At 47.7% G+C, this 6,614-nt stretch overlaps 1 long non-coding RNA gene across 1 annotated transcript; it reads right to left on the bottom strand.

Moving 5' to 3' along the window:
- Positions 1–1,593: 1,593 nt before the first annotated feature.
- LOC147582623 (uncharacterized) lies at positions 1,594–5,943 on the bottom strand. Its single transcript, XR_015248760.1, has 2 exons — positions 4,747–5,943; positions 1,594–1,968 (listed from the first exon to the last, which is right to left on the bottom strand). It is a non-coding gene; the product is annotated as an uncharacterized LOC147582623 (long non-coding RNA).
- Between the last annotated feature and the right edge of the window lie 671 nt (positions 5,944–6,614).

Raw genomic sequence — 6,614 nt, 5'->3', positions numbered from 1 at the left:
ACATTTTTACAAATGCTGTGTCCGAAAATGAGGATATGATTGTGTATTAGTTACCTACTGCTGTGTAACAAATGGGCCCCAGATGTAGCAGGTGGAAACAGCAAACACATGTAATTTCCCAGTTCCTGTGGATTGGGGATCCAGGAGCATCTTGGCTTTGTGGTTCTGATTCAGGCTCTCTCACAGGCTGTACTAAGGTTGTCAGCTGGGGCTGAGTCATCTCAAGAATCGGCCTGAGAAGGACAACCTCTGAGTTCACTCACTCACATGAGTGTCTTATTGGTAAGACACATCAGAAGATCAACTTTCAGGTTCACTGACGTGGGCCTTTGCACAGGACTGCCTCACCAACTGGTGGCCAGATTCTTCTAGAGTAAGGGACCCAAGAGAGCGCAAGACAGTACCCAAGATAGAGACCTCAGTCTTTTTATAATCTATTCTCAGGAGTCAAGTCACATTACTTTGCCACATTCTGTTGTCAGTAAGCCAGCTCCCACTCAAATGAAGAAGGTCACACAAGAGCACAAATACCAGGAGGGAGGCCTTTAGAGACTCTAAGTCTTAGAGATGACTATGACAGAGGAGAGACCTGCTGTTTGGAGACATCATCTGTGCATGGAAGTTGGGGGGGCATTGTCCCATCAGACTCTGAGGCAAACTCCAATGGGGGTCTCTTTTTTGTGGTGCAGAATGCTACCTCTGACTCCAGGGGAAGAAGAAGGGATATCTGCGTGTATTTAGAATCGCTCTGGGTGCTCAGGGTCAGAATTAGAGCTGGAAGCAGGGCCTGCCTTCCTAAAAACTTCACTGGAGGTAATAGGCTAAGGATGTACATGTTGGCCTAGGTGCTGCCTGGTTCCATAGTCTAGCAGCATGGCCAGCAGCACACACAGGACTGTGGTAGGAACCGTAAGACATCAACAGGGAGAAGAGAAGAGATACAGGACCTGGACTAGGAGGGCGTGGCTGGCGATCTCTTCTTTCCTTTTGTGCAAGACGGTTATAGTCATGGCCCAACAAACCACACCTCGCAGTATCCCTGTGTGTGGTTCCTCTCCCACACTTGACTCTGAGATTGCCCATGAGACTTTTTTGGGCCAAGTCCACAAGATGTAAGCCCTTGCTAAGTGCTACATGTATTGGGACTTGCCTCCTGGGGATGCTTTCCTGAGACCATCATGCCAGGAAGACTCCCACTGGAAAGACTCTGGAATGAAAGACCACATGGTAGGACGTTCCAGCCATCCCAGCTTAGCCCTGCTCCAGCCAACCTGCTTTTCCAGCTGGATGCAGTCTCATGAGCTGTTTCAGACAAAATTGGCAGAGGATCGATCCAAAATTGGGAGAAGGGATTTCTTGCTGGTCTAGGCCACCAAGTGCAGCAGTGATACGTTACAGAGAAATAGTTAACCGATATATTACTGATCCCGCCAGAATGGTCAAACCTACCCAGACAGGCAATGGTGGAATCTGGAACAATCCTGCGGTCACACAGGCTCCCGAGCCAGAAAGCAGCACCTGCCCAGTGCTTCAATGCATGCTCTCTCTCTCTCTCTCTCAGTGATGCCACAGAAGTAGTTCACAAACATCACATATGTGCTGGTCTTTTTATTCCTCAGAGAGAATCTGGACTCAACCAAAACAGACATATCTTTGGCTTCAAAGGAGATTCTCTTAAGAAATCACAAACCAAAGGCCCTTTACGAGCCAGTGCTTCCTGAGAGCCCAGGGGAAATTGGATACAGGACCACACTGTGCTCTGAAAAGGCTTTGTGGACAAAGCAGGGCATCCTTACATCTCAGCCAATGATTTCAGTGGACGGTGATCAGCGCAGTGGCTCTGGTGCTGTAAGGTCACCTGCCCAGGTTGCTCTCCAGGAAAATTGTTTCTCATCTCAGCAGCAGGTGAGCCAACTGGATCACTTGGGTGACTCGAGCGTTCTGGGAAGCGGTCAGATCATCCTCTGTCTGTCAAGAAGAAAATGTTGTCTGAGAAACGTGACTATCACAAATAATCCCTTATCCCTATTTCCCTGGTACCAAGCCTTGTCCTCTGAATCAGTATGCAGAGTGGAAACCCGCTGAGACGTGAGGGACACCTCTGCCACCCTGCTTCACTGCCTGGTGAAATTCCACTTGCTTGTCAAATTCCAGTCCCAGCATCACCTGCTCTGGGGAAACGTTGCCTGTTTTAATCCCATGGTAGAACAGGAGAGGGTGCCAGCTACATCCTTACCACTGCTATGCATCATCACTACATCCCACTGGGGTTGGCTGTACCTCCATCCCCAAACCTCAGGATCATGTTAAGAGGAAGATCCTGCTGTGAACATCTTGATATACTGAGTACACACCTGATACATGTTAGGCATTTGGCGAAGAGCAGAATTCATTCAGTCAGAAAATATTCACTGAATTCCTACTTTGTGCCAGATACCTGCTCTGAGATGACAGCAGGGAATGAGACACACATTCCTACCTTCAGGGGGCTTATATTCCACTCAGAGGAGACAAACAGTAAATGGAAAATAAGAAGTAAAATACAGGGTGGAGTAAAGCCTTGGTTTGCGAATCTAATTCATTCCAGAAACATGCTTGTAATCCAAAGCACTTGTATAACAAAGCGGATTGCAAGAACCACTGACTCAGTTGTGATCATGTGACATTCGGCGTCACGTGCGACTTGTATCGCAAGACATCACTTGCTCATCAAATTAAAATTTATTAGAAATGGGGGTGCCTGGGTGGCTCAGTATGTTAAGCATCCGACTTCAGCGCAGGTCATGATCTCACAGTTTGTGGTTTGAGCCCCGCGTGTCAGGCTCTGTGCTGACAGCTCAGAGCCTGGAGCCTGCTTCAGAGTCTGTGTCTCCCTCCCTCTTTCTGCCCCTCCCCCACTCATGCTCTGTCTCTCTGTCTTTCAAGAACGAATAAACGTTAAAATTTATCAGAAATGTTTGCTCGTCTTGCAGTACACTCACAGAACAGCCGTTTGCAATCCAAGGTTTCACTGTATATGAGAAGGTGATAGATGCTACGCAGAAAAACAAAACAGGAAAAGGAACAGAGTGTAGCAGTTTAATAGAAGCTGACATTTGAGCAAAGACTTAAAGGCAGAGAGGGAGTTAGCTAGGTGGGAAGAGTATTCTAGGCACATGAAAACGGCCAATGCAAAGGGCCTGAGGCAGGGGTATGACTGGTTTATTTGAGGAGCAGAAGGGGGGGGTGCAGAATAGCTGTAGCTATGTGAACAAGGGAGTGTCTTTAGAAGATGAGACTGAGCGGGTACGGGGGTGAGTGAAGTTTGTGCGGGGCTTTGCAGGGCAGAGTAAGGATTTCAGCTTTTAATCTGCAGAAGATGGAAGACGGATTTGGGATTTTTGAGCAGAGGAATGACACGGACGGACAGGGTTTAAAAGGATTCATCTGACTCTTCGGTGGCAAAAAGACCGTAGGCGGGTATGAGTGGAAGCAGTTAGGAGGCAATAACAGTAACAGCCCAGGTGAGAGACACTGGAGGTTTGAAACAGGTAGCGACAGCGGTCAGACAGTGATGTATTCTGAATGGTATTTTCTAACAGATTAAATGTGACACAGAAGGAAGACGCAAAGAGTCACAAGTAACCCCAAGATGTGGGGTCTGAAGGACTGACAGGGAGGGCTTGCTGGGTGGAGAGAAGGGGGTGGGCAGGGCGCTCAGGTGTGTCGAAAGATCAGGGGCCCTGCCTGGACACGTTGAGTCTAATATTTCCATCAGCAGAGATGTCGAGGAAGCCGTGGCATATTTGTGTCTGGAATCCATGGAGCACGTGTGGGCCAGAGCCATGAATTTGAAGGAATTCGTAAGCCTGAGCACTTTATTTTACTCTCTTGATTTTAACCTCCTCCACAGTAAATTGGGTGGAGGGGGAGGCCAGTAGGTGACATGTTAGACTTGGTGATTATCTACCATCCTTTCCGGGTCTTACACCAGTCTTTTATCTAGAAGATAATTGGGCATCCCACGCCATTCACCTCTTTGGCATTCTGCTTTTGCGGGCCTCTTCACTTCTGATTCCACTTTTTAGGCTCTTGAAATACATCACTCTTTCAAACAGAGATCACAAGTGCAACAGGAGAGCCAGCCCCCATCCATAGGTGAGTAACCACTCTCGGGGACCCCGGGCCTCTGGCGAAGGAGAGGACACAGAGGCACAATTGTCCAATCACTGACAGCAGTGGGCTGCAAAGGGCAGGCATGCGGCGGCCCGCCTTGCAAAAGGAACCAGTGCTGCCCACCAGGCAGAGGCACAGATGACTTTATTCTTTCCAACACTGAGCAGGAGACTCTTCGCGTGTTTGCCTTAGAAGGAGAGTGAATGTGTGTCCCGCTTTGCCCAGAACAGCCTGGGTTGGTATCTTTCATTTCAGTATAATTATAGCAGCATCCCCTTTAACTTCCAAAATTACCCCAGCTTGATAATAAATCACATGGTCACCAACTTACAGGCTTCCCTCTTGACATCTTTTACCTAAAAAACCCCCAGCAGAGTCTTTCCCTGATAACTCAGAACTTTCTGACTCTTGAGCAGGTTACGAATGAACTGAATCTCCATGGACCAACCCTGGGAACAGCAAAATCATTAAATTCTCTTCTCCTTGCCACCCCCCCACTTGGAGGGACAAGGACCCGGGCAATGATCTATGCATATGACCCTCCATTGGGAATCACTGGGTCACTGTAACTTTCAAGGTCCCTGAATTTACCTCCTTTGAGTCCAACCCTCCTAAGGGTCCCGTAGCTGACAGTGTTGTAAATGGCTCAGGTCACCTATGCAGAACCACACTCGCTGGTTTTATATCTATTCATACCATTGTTCGCTAATAACCTTGCTTTCCATTCATGCAACAAATACTTATCAGATGCTTGCCCAAAGCATAATGGGAAATATGGAAAAGATTTATGTATTAATCCTACCCTTGGGTCTAGCATAGAACATAAACGCAGGCAGAAATCATGAAAAGTTGATGTAGAATATGAAATGACAAAAAAGGTCCAGCTGAAGGCAATCTGACCATATAAAATCCTCCCGTCCTTTGACCAACATTTTTGGCATTGGTTATTCGCTCTGCAAACATTTGGCAAAGCGCCATTTATCAAGTGCCAGCCACTTGATATACATATCTCATTTAATCTTCACAGCCATACTCCAAGGTTGATATTATTATTTCAGCTTTGTAGATGAAAAGCCTGAGGCTCAGAGAAGTTGGATCATTTGCTGAAGGTCACACAGCCACAGAGCAAGAACTGAAACCAGGCTCTGTCCTCGTGCTCTTTCCAGATGCCACTTCCATGCACAGCACTGTTGGATTTTTCTTCCCCAACTCTGCTAAACGGGATAGTCCTTTCCTCGAAACACACAGGCAAGCCCTTGTAGCAGGACCCACATCCACTTGTTCTCTGGCTAAAAGGCAGAGCTGGGAGTGGGGTGAAGAGAGTAAGTCACTGACTGCAGGCACAAGATTTAAGGGGGTGTCAAAAACCTCAATAGTCAAGATAAATAATATTGTAATGCAACATTAAAAAAAAAAAATCAAACTGACAAACCACAGCGCTTGGGCCAGCTGCCTGTTTTCATAAATAAGGTTTCAGTACACTTCACATGTCAAGACAGGCCACATCCACTGGCCCCACGTGCCTGGTTTCACTTGTGGAAGAGACTTGCTTTGCCTTCTAGCCTAGAGGACAGCATGCATTCTATAAATAAAGGCCATGTGGGCTGGCGCCTGGACAATCACAGAGAGTGACACCAGAAGGCGGACTGCTCCCTTATTCTCCCTCGGAGCCAGAGCAATCCTGATGTGATTCCGAGACATGGGCAGGAAGTGGCGGCCGGCGCTTGCACAGCTGCAAGAATAACCGGCCGTGAGACGAGACGTGGCTCAAGTCCCCATTCCCCCGAGGATTAATTGCCACGTGGGATGCGCATGGAGGGACTCGGGGTCACTCCTCCGCGCTGTGATTGTGATGGGAGCTGTAGCTCTTCTTAGCTGACACACCCTTCGGTTGCCTGGGCTCCACCGGGCACATGCAGTGACGCCAGCACCCGCGCCAAGCAATTATTAATGGGAAAAGAGAGTGCTGGGGCCCCCAACAGCCATTTTTAACTGTGGACATTATTGCTCAATTTTGAGCTGCACCCAGGGACTCGTAAGAGGAAGACATAATGCTTGTTTGTGGAACTTTTATAGCTAATTGACATTTTTTCAGTGCTCCCCCGACAGCTATAGTTACTCCTGATTGGAAGGGCGGTGGAAAGCATCAAGTTGTGCACTGTCTCCAGATGGGGCCATATTTCTGACGTGCCACGGGGAAAAAAAAAAAGAATAAATAAAAAGCCGTCAAAATAAACATACTCAAAAGCGATAAAGAGGAGCTGAAGTGATTGGCCAAACTAGTTCGCTTTGTGCAAAAATAACGCATGCCATTTTCATGCTAATTGAGGATGTTTGACTATCTGGGGCTGTCAGATTTCCTCCTTTCTTGGGAACATTTTCCTCCCTTCTATAATTGCTCTTTGCTCTCCAGAGACAGGGGAACACGGAAGCAAATTTCTCCTTTCCCAGTCTGTGTG

Source organism: Puma concolor, chromosome A3 (genome assembly GCF_028749965.1).
Source record: "Puma concolor isolate L17-30 chromosome A3, mPumCon1.1.hap2, whole genome shotgun sequence".
Lineage (NCBI taxonomy): Eukaryota > Metazoa > Chordata > Mammalia > Carnivora > Felidae > Puma > Puma concolor.
The sequence above is the reverse complement of the archived record's forward strand: the minus strand, read 5'-3'. Positions and strand labels throughout refer to the sequence as shown.